Below are 15,167 nucleotides of genomic sequence, written 5' to 3'. Positions count from 1 at the left end.
GTGGTTCATTCCTATAATCCTAGCACTTTGGGAGGCCGAGGTGAAAAGATCGCTTGAGCCCAGGAGGTCAAGAGCAGCCTGGGCAACATACAGAGACCCTGTCTCTAGAAAAAATGTTAAAATTAGCCGGGCATGGTGGCAAGGGCCTGTAGTCCCAGCTACTCAGGAGGCTGAGGTGGGAGGATCCCTTGAGCCAGGGAGGTCAAGGCTGCAAGGAGCCATTATTGCTCCAGTCTGGGCGACAGAATGAGACCCTGTCTCAAAAAAAAAAAAAAAAAAAAAATTCTCCTTTTAACATACTCACAACACTGAAGGTATGTTAGTCCATACTGGAAGTTTATTAGTGCATCTGGAGCTGCATTTCACCCAAGTAACTTGACTGAAGTGTGACATATTTGAAGAAGGAAGGTACTGAATTGATGAGATTTGACCTGGTGACAGGCTGTTATCTGATAAACTTTCTTTCCACTGGCATCTGGACTGTTGGAAATAGACATTTTAATTTTAATCGGCTAATTCAAAAAGCATTTGCCAAGTACTTACTGAATGTTAAGAATAGTACTAGATGTTGGAGAGAGAGACATAATAAAGAGTCTCGGGCCAGGCACCATGGCTCGCACCTGTAATCTCAGCACTTTTGGGAGGCCAAAGTGGGTAGATCACTTGAGGTCAGCAGTTCAAGACCAGCCTGGCCAACATGGTGAAACTCCATTTCTGCTAAAAATATAAAAATTAGGGCCGAGCGCGGTGGCTCACGCCTGTAATCCCAGCACTTAGGGAGGGTGAGGCAGGTGGATCACCTGAGGTCAGGAGCTCAAGACCGGCCTGGCCAACATGGCGGAACCCCATCTCTACTAAATATACAAAAATTAGCCAGGCATGGTGGCGCACACCTGTAAACCAGCTACTCAGGAGGCTGAGGCAGGAGAATTGCTTGAACCCTAGAGGCAAAGGTTGCAGTGAGCCAATATCGTACCACTGCACTCCATCCTGGGTGATAGAGCAAGACTCCACCTCAAAAAAAAAAAAAGTTTCCATCTCATGGTGACGGAAATGGTTAGACCTGCAAACAAATAATTATAGTATTTTGGAGAAAACACTATATTGAAGGTTCTGTGAGATGCAATGGAAGCAAAAGGTAGAAGCATTTAACTTTGTCAGGCAATAAATCTTGTGTTAAATTTGTGATATTTAAGATGAAATCTTATTTATTTATTTATTTATTTATTTTGAGACGGAGTTTTGCTCTGTTGCCCAGGCTGGAGTACACAATCTTGGCTCACTGCAACCTCTGCCTCCTGGGTTCAAGTGATTCTAGTGCCTCAGCGTTCTGGATGAAATCTGAGGAATAGGTTGATATTTACCAGGACACAAGCAGTAATAGGGCATTGCAGATAGAAACATTATATGGAAAATATTGAAATACCATGGTCCTTTAAGGTCTGTTTTCATATTTGGAAGAGTAGGGTGCATAGAGTAGTAAGAGATAAGTCACATAAGTAGGAGCTAGAAAATGACTTTGTGGACCTCACTTTGTAGTTTATTCTAATGGCCAAAGGGAAGCTACTGAGTTTTAAGCAACAGAATTGTGTGACTGGATTTCTGTTCTTCAAAAAATTCATATGCTAATAGTAGCAGTGCAAGCTCCATTAGGAGACTATTATAAGTAGTTCAGGTACAAGATGAGGTCTTGAACTTGTCAGTGAAGTGGGATTCAAGAAGAAGAATGAGATTGGAGAGGTTATGAAATAGAATCAATAGGGTTAAGTGTCCTAGATTGTTGCACTTAGGCTCCGTGGCCCCTCCACTACCCACACCAATTTTTCACACCTACCCATGTCCACTCCCTTCGGTAGTCTTCTCCCAGACTGATTTAAGTGATTTGCATTGGCCCTTGAGACAATAGCAATTGTAATGTTAGCAGAGACTTGAAAAATTCTTCCGCATTGGGATTCACACTCTTACTGCTGGTAACCCTTTGCCACAATTTGATTAAATCAAGGCTAGTCTCCTAGAAGATGAGACCACTTTGAGAGTGTCCCTAGCTCTCCCAGCCTTCCTAGTTGTCTCAGCATTCTCAGTTGAAGCCCCAAACATATGTGTGAGGCCATCCTAGAATGAGCCAGTCTATACTTAGAATTATAGGAAATATAGATTCTTTTCTTTCTTTCTTTTGTTTTTTTTTTTTTACTAGATGGAATCTCGCTCTGTCACCCAGGCTGGAGTGCAGTGGCATGATCTTGGCTCACTGCAACCTCTGCCTCCTGGGTTCAAGCTATTCTCCTGCCTCAGCCTCCCAAGTAGCTGGGACTACAGGTGCCTGCCACTATGCCCAGCTAATTTTTGTGTTTTTAGTAGAGACGGGGTTTCACCATATTAGCCAGGCTGGTCTCCAACTCCTGACTTTGTGATATGCCCGCCTCGGCCTCCCAAAGTGCTGGGATTACAGGCATGAGCCACTGCACCCAGCCTATAGATTATTTTCTTTTCAGCCTCTAGGTTTGGGGCAGTTGGTTTCATAACAAGATTAACTGATAGCCTAACTGACCAAGTATATGGGGCAGGTAAGAGGAATAGTCTAAGACAAATCTTCATTTTTTAGCATGGATAGATGGATAAATCAATATTGGGAAGCTATATTAGAATAAGTAAATTGGTGGCATTTCCAGATGAATAGGGAATTTTTTTGAAAGACCAAGTTTGGAGAGATATCAATAATTTTGGCTTGTAAATACTGAGTCTTAGGAGTTCCTGGGAAACATACAGGTGAAGATATTCAGTTGGCAATGTGATATAAGGATCTGGAGATAGAAAATTTGAAGTAAAAACTGTGGCTTTGAAAACTTTGCCCATTTCTCATTTATGCATTTTCAGAGCCTTTTTTTTGTAGATTCTTTGTAGACAGTGTTGTCTACAAATAGAAACAGCTTCTTCTTTTCTGATGCCTATGCCTTTTATTTCTTGCTTTATTGTATTAACTGTAGCTGCCAATGTGATGTTATTAATAAATTAAATAGGAATGGTGACAGTAGACATCCGTGCCGTGCTCCTGATTTTAAGGGGAATACATTCAGCCTTTTTACCATTAAGTATGTGAGCTGTAAGTTTTGCTCATTTGTTTGTTTCTTTTTTTTTTTTTTTTTTTTTTTTTTGGTGAGACGGAGTCTCACTCTGTCGTCTAGGCTGGAGTGCAGTGGCGCCATCTCAGCTCACTGCAACCTTTGCCCCCAAGGTTCTAGCAATTCCCCTGCCTCAGCCTCCTGAGTAGCTGGGATTACAGGCGGCTGCCACCATGCCCTGCTAATTTTTTTGTATTTTTAGTTGGCCAGGCTGGTCTCGAACTCCTGACCTCAGGTGATCCACCCGCCTTGGCCTCCCAAAGTGCTAGGATTACAGGCGTGAGCCACCGCACCTGGGCTGTTTGTTTCTCTTTTTTGAGACGGAATCTCGCTCTGTCGCCCAGGCTAGAGTGCATTGGTGTGATCTTGGCTCACTGCAATTTCCACCTCCCAGTTTCAAGCGATTCTCCTGCCGCAGCCTCCCCAGTAGCTGGGATTACAGGTGTCCACAACCACACCTGGCTAATTTTGTATTTTTAGTAGAGATGGGGTTTCACCATGTTGGCCAGGCTGGTCTCGAACTCCTGACCTCAGGTGATCCGCCTGCCTTGGCCTTCCAAAGTGCTGGAATTACAAGCGTGAGCCACCGTGCCCAGCCTCTAGCTTTTTTTGTAGGTGTCATCTATCAGGTCAAGTAAATAAATTCCCTTCTACTCCTAGTCTGCTAAGAATTTTTATCATAAGTGGATATTGAGTTTTGACAAATCTTTTTCTGCCTTTATTAAAAAATCATACAATTTTTCTTATTTAGCCTGTTGATATGGTGAAATTTTCTTTTGTCTTTTTTTTGGAGACAGAGTCTCCCTCTGTTGGCCCAGGCTGGAGTGCAGTGGTGCGATCTTGGCTCACTGCAATCTCTGCCTCCCAGGTTCAAGCGATTCTCATGCCTCAGCCTCCCGAATAGCTGGGATTACAGGCATGTGCCACCATGCCTGGCTAATTTTTGTATTTTTAGTAGAGATGGGGTTTCACCATGTTATGTTGGCCAGGCTGGTCTCGAACTTCTGACCTCAGGTAATCCACCTGCCTCGGCCTCCTAAAGTGCTGGGATTACAGGCGTGAGCCACTGCACCCAGCCTATCAATTGATTTTTAAATGTTAAGCCAGCCTTGCATTTCAAGGATAAACCCCACTGAGTCGTAGTGTATTACCCTTTTTATATATTGCATTCATTTTACTAATATTTTGTGGAGGATTTTTGCATCTCTGTTTGTGGGAGATACTGGTTTTCTTACAATGTCTTTAACTGTTCTTGATGTCAGGATAATGCTGGCCTGAATTGGAAAATGTTTCCTGTTTGCAGAAGAGATTGTGTTGAATTGGTATAATTTCTTACTTAAATGTTTGGTAGAATTTGCCAGTGAGGCCATCTGGCCTAGAATTTTTTTCTATGGAAAGGTTTTAAACTACAAATTCTAGTTTCTTTATTCGCTATAGAATTATTCAGGTTATATACTTCTTCTTAAGTCAGCTTGAAGGAATTGGCATAAAGTTGTTCATAATATTCTCTTATTAGCCTTTTAACATCTATAGGCTCTGTATTGACATTAGCACTTTTATTGCTGGTATTGGTAATCTGTGTCATCTTTGTTTTTTTCTTGGTCAGTATAGCTAAAAGTTTATCCATTTTATTGGTATTTTCAATACAATTTCATTTCATTTATTTGGTTTTATTTATTTTCTAATATAAGCATATCATTATTTTAATTTAATTTGATTAATTTATTTTGAGACAGAGTCTTGCTCTGTCACCCATGCTGGAGTGCAGTGGTGCAGTCTGGGGCTCACTGCAGCCTTGAACTCCCAAGCTCAAGTGATCCTCCCTCCTCAGCCTCCCAAGTTTCCGGGACTACATGTGCAGGCTGCCACACCCAGCTAAGTTCTAAAATTTTCTGTGGAGATGGGATGTCACTATGTTGCCCAGGCTGATCTTGAGCTCTTGGGCTCAAGCAATCCTCCCGCCTTGATCTCCCAAAGTGCTGGGATTACAGGCATGAGTCACCACACTCAGCCAAGTATATAATTTTATATATGATCCTCTCACCTCGGCCTCTCAAAGTGCCAAAGTGCTGGGATTACAGATGTGAGCTACTGTGCCTGGCACCTTCGGTATTTTCTGTTAGTACAGGTCTGCTGCCAATGAATTGTCTTAGTTTTCCTTCATTTGAGAATATCTTTAGTTTTCCCTTCATTAATGAAGGATATTTTCATTGATATCTAATTCTGAGTAGACAGTTTGTTTTAGCAAATTAAAGATATTCCTGGCCGGGCGCAGTGGCTCACGCCTGTAACCGCAGCAGTTTGGGAGGCCGAGGTGGGTGGATCACTTGAGGTCAGGAATTCTAGACCAGCCTGGCCAACATGGTGAAACTCCATCTCTACTAAAAATAAGAAAATTAGCTGGGCGTGGTGGCATGCACCTGTAATCTCAGCTACTCTGGAGGCAGAGGTGGGAGAACTGCTTGAACCCAGGATGCAATGAGCTGGGATCGTGCCACTGCACTTCAGCCTGGATGACAGAACGAGATTCCATCTCAATTTAAAAAAAAAAAAAAAAGATATTCCACTGTTTCTACTCTTCAAGGTTTCTAATAAGAAATCTAAAGTCAAATCATCGTTCCCCTATATGTAATGTAGTTTTTTCTTTCTTTTTCTTTTTCTTTTTTTTTTTTTTTTTTTTTGAGACGGAGTCTTGCTCTGTTGCCTAGGCTTGAGTGCAGTGGCACGATCTCGGCTCACTGCAAGCTCTGCTTCCCGTGTTCACTCGACTCTTCTGCCTCAACCTCCCAAGTAGCTGGGACTACAGGCACTCGCCACCACGCCCGGCTAATATTTTGTATTTTTAGTAAAGACAGGGTTTCAGCATGTTAGCCAGGATGGTCTCGATATCATCACCTCGTGATCCACCCACCTCGGCCTCCCAAAGTGCTGGGATTACAGGCGTGAGCTACGGTGCCCCGCCTTTTTTTTTTTTTTTTTTTTTTTTTCTGAGACGGAGTCTTGCTCTGTTCCCCAGGCTAGAATGCAATGGTGCAATCTCGGCTCACCGCAACCTCTGCCTCCTGGGTTCAAGTGATTCTTCTGCGTCAGCCTCCCGAGCAGCTGGGACCACAGGCACGCACCACCATGCCTGGCTAATTGTCATATTTTTAGTAGAGGTGGGGTTTCACCATATTGGCCAGGCTGGTCTTGAACCCCTGACCTTGTGATCCGCCTGCCTTGGCCTCCCAAAGTGCTGGGATTACACAGGCGTGAGCCACCGTGCCCGGCCTGTGTAATGTATTTTTTTCTGCAGGTACTTCTGTCTGTTGTAGTAGGCTGAATAAATAGCCACCCAAAGATGTCAAGTTTTAATTCCTGAAACTCATAAATATTATTTTATTTGGAAAAAGAGTCTTTGTGGATGTAATTAAGGATTTTGAGAGGAGTCAGTTACCTTGGATTTTTCAGATGGGTCCTGAATACCATCCCAAGTGTCCTTATAAGAGAGAGGCAAAAGAGGCAATAGAGACACAGAGGAGAAAGCCATGTGAAGATGGAGCAGAGAGATATATGGCCTTAAGCCAAGGAATGCTGATAGCTGCCGGAAGCTGGAAGAAGGCAAGGAATGGATTATCCCCTACAGCCTCCAGAGGCAATGCAGCCCTGCCAACACTTTAATTTTAGACTTCTGGGCTATAGAACTGTGAAAGAATAAATTTCTGTTGCTTTCAGCTACTAAGTTTGTGATCATTTGGTGCAGCATTTACAGGAAACAAATACGCCTCTCCTTCTAGAGCTCCAATTATGTGAATGTTAGACCACCTAATATTGCCCCACATGTTCCTGAGGCTCTCTGTTCATTTTCTTTTTAATCTGTTTTTCTCTGTTCTTCAGATTGGACAATTTCTCTCTCTCTCTCTCTTTTTTTTTTTTGTTTTTTTGTTTTTTTGTGTGTTTGTTTGTTTGTTTTTGAGATGGAGTTTCACTCTTGTCGCCCAGGCTGGAGTGCAATGGCACAATCTTGGCTCATTGCAACCTCTGCCTCCCATGTTCAAGTGATTCTCCTGCCTCAGCCTCTGAGTAGCTGGGATTACAGGCGCCCACCACCATGCCCGGCTAATATTTGTATTTTTAGTAGAGACGGGGTTTCACTATGTTGGCCAGGCTGGTCTCAAGCTCCTGACCTCAGGTGATCCACCCACCTTGGCCTCCCAAATTACAGGCATGAGCCACCATGCCTGGCCTGGACAGTTTCTCTTGATCCACCATGCCTGGCCTGGACAGTTTCTCTTGATCCATCTTCACTAACTCTTTCCTCTATTGGTAATCTTTATCCTATTATTGATACCATCTAGTGAAATTTTTTATTTCAGATATATTTTTTCAGTTGTAAATTTTCTGGTTGGTTCTTTTTCATAGTTTTTTCTTCTGTTGAGAACTTATATCTTAGCATGTTCACTTTTATCTTATAGAGCATGATGATAATAGCTTTCTTAAAGTCTTTGATAATTCCATCATCTTGGCATTTGTACCTGTTGATTATCTTTTTCGCTTGAGAATGGTCACTTTTTCATGACTCTTTGTATGTTGAATAATACCAGTTTGTATCCTGAACAGTTTGAATATTCCTTTGTGACTCTCTGGGTCCTATTAAAGTCCTCCAGAGAATGCTGATTTTAGTTGTTGTTTTCAGCATTCAGTCATCCTGGTTGGATTGAGACTGCAAGGTCTGTCTTGCCCTTTTTTCTCCCTGTGGATTCCAATGTGAAGACAGTTTTCAAAGCCTGTCCTGTGCTGCTTTAGATCATCCTACATCTATCTGTGCCCTTTGGGGATTAGACTTGGATTTGTGCCTTATGTTGTTGTTCGGTTTTCAAGGCTTTTGCTGTGCTGCTTTGGGGTATTCTGTGTATATGCACCTCAGGAATGAGCCCTGGACAGATGCTTATTTGTGCACAGAAGTAGGAGAACCCTTCTCTAGGTCTCCTCTCTGGGATTCTTCTCAACTTTCTGCCTCTGTCCTAGAGCCAGAATGATGGGGCTTCTCAAGGAGGGTTAGTTGCCCATGCCACTGCCACAGCAAGAGAGAGAGGGAAAAAATGGACATTTCTCCCTCACAGCTCTGAAACCCAGGGACTCATTTTCTGAGTTCCTCGATCTACACAGACAGGACTTCTCTGGGAGTTTTAGCTGTCCACACTGCACTGCCACAGCTCACTGTATGCCTATCCTCAGATCACACACACACACACACACACACCCCCACACACACACACACGGAAACTCACTCTCATGTGGGCCCCTTTCTACAAGTTCGACTCTGCATTTGTTTACTTTTCAGAGTGCACAAGGAGTTGCTTTTTGTATTTATTCCAGAGTGTTTAGTTATAACCAGCAATAGAAATAACCTAGAGTGGATTCCTCCATCTTGACTGGCACCGGAGTCTTAAAATGTTAATAGTTCTTTCTCTTTTTTTTTTTTTCTTTTTTTGAGACAGGGTCCCACTCTTTTGCCCAGGCTGCAATGCAGTGGCACTGTCACTGCAGCCTCAATCTCCCAGGCTCAAGTGATCCTCTAGCTTCAGCCTCCTGAGTAGCTGAGACTACAGGTGTACACTGCATCCACTAATTTATTTTTATTTTTAGGTTTTTTTTTTGAGACGGAATTTTGCTCTTGTTGCCCAGGTTAGAGTGCAATGCTGCGATCTTGGCTCACTGCAACCTCTGCCTCCTGGGTTCAAGCAGTTCTCCTGCCTCAGTCTCCTGAGTAGCTGGGATTATAGGCCCCTGCCACCATGCCTGGCTAATTTTTTGTATTTTTAGTACAGACAGGGTTTCACCATGCTGGCCAGGCTGGTCTCGAACTCCTGACCTCAAGTGATCCATCAGCCTCGGCCTCCCAAAGTGCTGGGATTACAGGTGTGAGCCACTGTGCCTGGCCCACTAATTTATTTTTTATAGAGATGGGGTCTTGCTTTGTTGCCCAGGCTGCTCTTAAACTCCTGGCCTCAAGCTATCCCCTCATCTTGGCCTCCCAAAATGTTAGGCTTACAGGTGTGAGCCACCACATCCGGCTTTATTTCTTAAATGAGTGATTAAATGTATGTCTCTTTCACTATACTGAATGTCAGCAGGGACAATTTTGATTTTGTTTATTTTATTTTGTTTTGTTGTGTTGTATGTATTGCATTGCATTGCATTGCATTGTATGACGGTGTCTCACTCTGTCGCCTCGGCTGGAGTGCAGTGGTGTGATCTCAGCTCACTGCAATCTCCGCCTCCTTGGTTCAAGTGATTCTCTTGTCTCAGCCTCCCGAATAGCTGGGGTTACAGGTGTGTGCCACCACGCCCAGCTAATTTTTGTATTTTTAGTAGAGACGAGGTTTCTCCACATTGGCCAGGCTGGTCTCAAACTCCTGGCCTCAAGTGATCCACCCGCCTAGGCCTCCCAAAGTGCTGGGATTATAGGCATGAGCCATTGCGCCAGGCCTATTTTATTTTATTTTTTAAACTTATTTTATTTTATTTATTGTTTTTTTGAGACAGAGTCTTGCTCTGTCACCCAGGCTGGAGTGCAATGGTGCGATCTCAGCTCACTGCAACCTCCACCTCCTGGGTTCAAGCAATTCTCCCACCACACCCTCCCTAGTGACTGGGATTACAGGCACCTGCCATCATGCCCTGCAAATTTTTTTATTTTTGTAGAGACAGGGTTTCACCATGTTGGCCATGCTGGTCTTGAACTCCTGACCTCAGGTGATCCTCCTGCCTCAGCCTCCCAAAATGCTGGGATTACAGGCATGAGCCACCGAGCCCGGCTTTACTTTTATTTTTATGTTTTTGAGACAGAGTCTCACTTTGTCACCCAGGCTGGAGTGCAGTGGCGTGATTTTGGCTCACTGCAACCTCTGCCTCCTGGGTTCAAGCGATTCTTCTGTCTCAGCTTCCCAAGTAGCTGGGATTACGGGCATGTGCCACCACTCCTGGCTAAGTTTTCTATTTTTAGTAGAGACGGGCTTTTGCTATGTTGGTCAGGCTGGTCTCAACTCCTAACGTCAGGTGATCTGCCCACCTCAGTCTCCCAAAGTGCTAGGATTACGGGCATGAGCCACTGTGCCTGGCCTGGCTTTGTTTATTACTGTACCTAATGCCTAATACAGTCTTTGGCATATACTAAGTGGCCAATAAATACTTATGGAATGAACAAACGAATGGACACTTTTTAAACCACATCCTGCTTGACATTTTTGCAGCATTCTACACTATAGGTTGTTCCCACCTCCTGGAATCTTTCTTCCCTAAACTTTCGTATTCTACTGATTTCCCCACTTCTTTAGGCTTTCTTTACAGGCAAGCTGCTACTTCTTTATGAATCTTACAGCTTCAGATATTGCTGTGAAAACGGGGATACCTACATAGTCACCCACATAGGCACAAGTACAGACTTAGAGAATAATAAATGCTCAGTCACCTTTTCCTCATCTGAGAAGAGAGTGGATACAGTCATCCCTTAGTATCTCTGGGAATTGGTTCCAGGACCCCATGTGGACACCAAAATCCATGGATGCTCAGGTCCCTTATATACAATGATGCAATATTTGCATATAATCTATGCACATCCATATGCTTTAAATCAGATTACTTAAAATACTTAATAAAATGCAATTGCTATATAAATAGTAATTATATATGATTACTTAGGGAATAATAAGGAAAAAAAGTCTTTACATGTTTAGTTCAGACACACCCATCCTTTTTTCCCCCCAATTTTTTTTTTTTTGAGGTGGATTTTCACTCTGTCACACAGAGTATGACCTCTGCCTCCTGGGTTCAAGGGATTCTCTTCTGCTTATTTCCAAATTTTGGATATTATTTTCTTAATATTATTTTTAACTTTTATTATTATTATTATTTTTTATTTTATTTTTTTTTTGAGACGGAGTCTTGCTCTGTCGCCCAGGCCGGAGTGCAGTGGCGGGATCTCGGCTCACTGCAAGCTCCGCCTCCTGGGTTCACGCCATTCTCCTGCCTCAGCCTCCCAAGTAGCTGGGACTACAGGCGCCCGCCACTACACCCGGCTAATTTTTTGTATTTTTAGTAGAGACGGGGTTTCACCATTTTAGCCAGGATGGTCTCGATCTCCTGACCTCGTGATCCACCCACCTCGGCCTCCCAAAGTGCTGGGATTACAGGCGTGAGCCACCACGCCCGGCCTATTATTATTATTCTTGTTTTGAGACAGGCTCTCACTCTGTTGACCAGGCTGGAGTGCAGTGGCATGATCATGGCTCACTGCAGACTCAACCTCCAGGGCTCAAGTGATCCTCCCACCTCAGCCTCCTGGGACCACAGGCACGCACCACCATGCCTGGCTAATTTTTTGATTTTTTTTGTAGCTCAGGGTCTCCCTGTGTTGCCCAGGCTGGTCTCAAACTCCTGGGCTCAAGTGATCCTCCTGTCTCGGCCTCCCAAAGTTCTAGGACTACAGGCAGGAGCCACAGCACCTGGCCAGTTTTCATAATATGCTTCACCCAGACAGAAAAATTTTACTTTCTCTTTTTCTTTGTACCGGTCTCTCTTTCCTCATAGAATGTTTTTTCCTCTCTTCCTGCCCAGGTATGTCCCTTACTTTCTTTACATCTGGCCCCAGCTTGCTTCCTTTTAACACAAATTTCTGTTTCCTTCCTCTTTCATCCTTACATGAAACAGCTGATGGCCCAGGTGTTCATTCTTGAAACGTTCAAGGAGTAATTTGGAGTGTTAATTTTTCTTTTCTTTTTTTTTTTTTGAGATGGAGTCTCGCTATGTTGCCCAGGCTGGAGTGCAGTGGCATGATCTCTGCTCACTGCAACCTCTGCCTCCCGGATTGAAGCGATTCTCCTGCCTCAGCCTCCCAAGTAGCTGGGATTACAGGCGCCTGGCACTATGCCCGGCTAATTTTTGTATTTTTGGTAGAGACGGGGTTGCATCATGTTGGCCAGCCTGGTCTTCAACTCCTGACCTCGTGATCCACCCGTCTCGGCCTCCCAAAGTGGTGGGATTACAGGCGTGAGCCACCGCGCCCGGCCTGGAGTGTTAATTTTTCATTTAGGGGATAATAAAATGGTATTATTTTTATTAAAAATGGCCTTCATTAGTTTGGATTTTTTTTCCCCCGGTTCTCATTTGGTTTAAATGGTTTGGCATACTTGTGTTATATTCCCAGTTTCATTCTAACTTCCATGAGGGGAGAAAATAAATTTTTGTTTTTTTAGACGGAGTTTTCACTTTTGTCGCCCAGGCTGGAGTGCAGTGATGCAATCCTGGCTCACTGCAACCTCGTCCTTCTGGGTTCAAGCAATTCTCCCTGCCCCAGCCTCCCGTGTAGCTGGGATTACAGGCGCCTGCCATCACACTTGGCTAATTTTTGTATTTTTCGTAGAGATGGGGTTTCACCATGTTGGCCAGGTTGGTCTCAAACTCCTGACCTCAAGTGATCTGCCCACCTCAGCCTCCTAAAGTGCTGGGATAACAGGCGTGAGCCACCTCACCCAGCCGAAAATACAATTACTCTTTTTTTTTTTTTTAATAGAAAGTGTATCCTCTAATTCAGCCATGGTATATAGCACTCATGCTGCCACTGTGCTTACCCATAGCTATGGTAGATACAATTGATACCAGAGTCACTCTGGATCAGCCTGGACTCAGCCTCATATTCCTTCTCAACACAGAATTCCAGGCACCCACTCTCAGTCAATTAAAGTTGGCACAAGATGGACATGTTTTATTAAAAACTGAGTGTTTTAAAGAAATACGTCACTCAGGTGTGGTGGCTCACACCTGTAATCCCAGCACTTTGGAGGCTGAGGCAGGAGAATCGCTTGAGCCCAGGAGTTCAAGACCAGCCTGGGCAACATGGCAAAATCAAGTCTCTACAAGAAATTTTACAGTTAGCCAGGCATGGTGGCATGTGCCTGTATTCCAGCTACTCAGGAGGCTGAGGTGGGAGGATCACCTGAGCCCAGGAGGTTGAGGCTGCAGTGAGTTGAGATCGTACCACTGTACTCCAGCCTGAGTGACAGAGATCCTGTCTCAAGAAAAAATAAATCAATAAAAATTATAAAAAAGAAAGTGGTGTTTAAGTAAGATCAATCAGAAATTATTGTATGGGTTCATTCATATATATGTGAGTATAGGGAGACAATTGTGGTCTCTCTCCCAAAATAAAAATGTCTTTTGGGAATTGTTCTAAAATAATTTGTTGTATGGGGTTGATTATAATCTCACAAAGTATGTTTCCTTTGCTTTTTTTTTTTTAGACAGGATCTTCCTGCATTTGCAGGCTGGAGTGTAGTGGCGTAATCATGGTTCACTGCAACTTCTGCCTCTTGGGCCCAAGCAATCTCCCATCTCAGACTTCCTAGCAGCTGGGTCCACAGGCACACACCACCACGCCTGGCTAACTTTAAAATTTTTTGTAGAGACGGAGTCAGCCTAGGCTGATTGGTGACGGCCCAGGTTGGTCTTGAACTCCTGGGCTCAAGTGATCGTCCCACCTCAGCCTCTCAAAGTTATGGGATTAGGGGAGTTAACCATGGAGTCCAGCCTCTTTTTTTTTTTTTCTTTTTTTCCTCCCAAATCCAAGCAAATTATTAAGGTAGATACATTTCTCATATAAAAATTAATTTACATCATGTGGCCCAGTGGTTAGCCTTCTGGAAAATAAAGACCCATTTTCAGTACATTGTTTTGAATGTATCCACATTTGATCCTAAAGTAATGGTACTTTATTTTTTGAAATTATTATTATTATTATTTTTTAAAAAGACATTTATGGCTGGGTGCAGTGGCTCACACCTGTAATCCCAGCACTTTGGGAGGCCGAGGCAGGCAGATCACCAGGTCAGGAGTTCGAGAGCAGCCTGGCCAATATGATGAAACACCGTCTCTACTAAAAATACAAAAATTGGCTGGGCATGGTGGTGTGCCCCTGTAGTCCCAGCTACTCGGTAGGCTGAGGCAGAAGAATCGCTTGAACCCAGGAGGCGGAGGTTGCAGTGAGCCGAGATCGCAGCACTGTACTCCAGCCTAGCAACAGAGCAAGCCTCCATCTGAAAACAAAAAAAAAAATCTCTTAGGTGATGTTCTTCAGTGTCTTCTTTAGTGCCACCAACAAATATCTTTTTCACAGTTAAGTGAAAAAGTATTAGTTGAGAATCTTCTCTTTGAGAATCTTTGAGATTCTTCTCTTGAGACAGCTCTCTTTGTTTCCACAACTCTTCCATCCACCTTGTGTGGCCGTGCATTTGTGGCTGCATTCCCCTCCTCCACAGTGGCATATGTGACAAACCCACAGTCCCTGGAGCACTTGGTGTTTGGATGTCTTATGACCACACAGTCCGTGAGCATTCCCATTGCTCAATGTGGCTCCTCAGGCTCTCATCAGTTGTTTCAAAGCTCAACCGTCTAATGAAGAGCTTCCTCAGTTGTTCGGGCTCTTTAGGAGACTCTGACTTATACATGACAGCAGGGAGAAGAGAGACTTTAATGATGCTTCCTCGGCAGTGTCCATGGGCAGAAAGCTATTTTTTTATTTTTTTGAGATGGAGTCTCAGTCTGTCATCCAGGCTGGAGTGGAGTGCTGCCATCTCAACTCACTGCAACCTCCGCCTCCTAGGTTCAAGCGATTCTCCTGCCTTAGCCTCCCCAGTAGCTGGAACTACAGGCATGCGCCACCACACCCAGCTAATTTTTGTATTTTTAGTAGAGATGGTGTTTCACCATATTGGCTAGGCTGGTCTCAAATTCCTGACCTCAGGTGATCCACTCGCCTCAGCCTCCCAAAGTGCTGGGATTACAGGCGTGAGCCATCGCGCCCAACCAGCAATGTACTTTAGATTGACAAATTGTTTGGAATCTCAGAATCAGTCATTAAATCTAGAGAGTTTTGTCACAGATCAAAGAGGGTGCCAAAACAAATTAGTCACCCCTTTTCTTGCAGAAGAAGTTTATAATAAGCTTTAGATGTACCTTATGTCCAAAGGAAGCACTTGGTGTTTTACATACTGTGGTATCAAAACACGGATA

The sequence above is a fragment of the Pongo pygmaeus genome, chromosome 19, assembly GCF_028885625.2.
Source record: "Pongo pygmaeus isolate AG05252 chromosome 19, NHGRI_mPonPyg2-v2.0_pri, whole genome shotgun sequence".
Classification (NCBI taxonomy): Eukaryota; Metazoa; Chordata; class Mammalia; order Primates; family Hominidae; genus Pongo; species Pongo pygmaeus.
Note: the sequence above shows the minus strand (reverse complement) of the source record.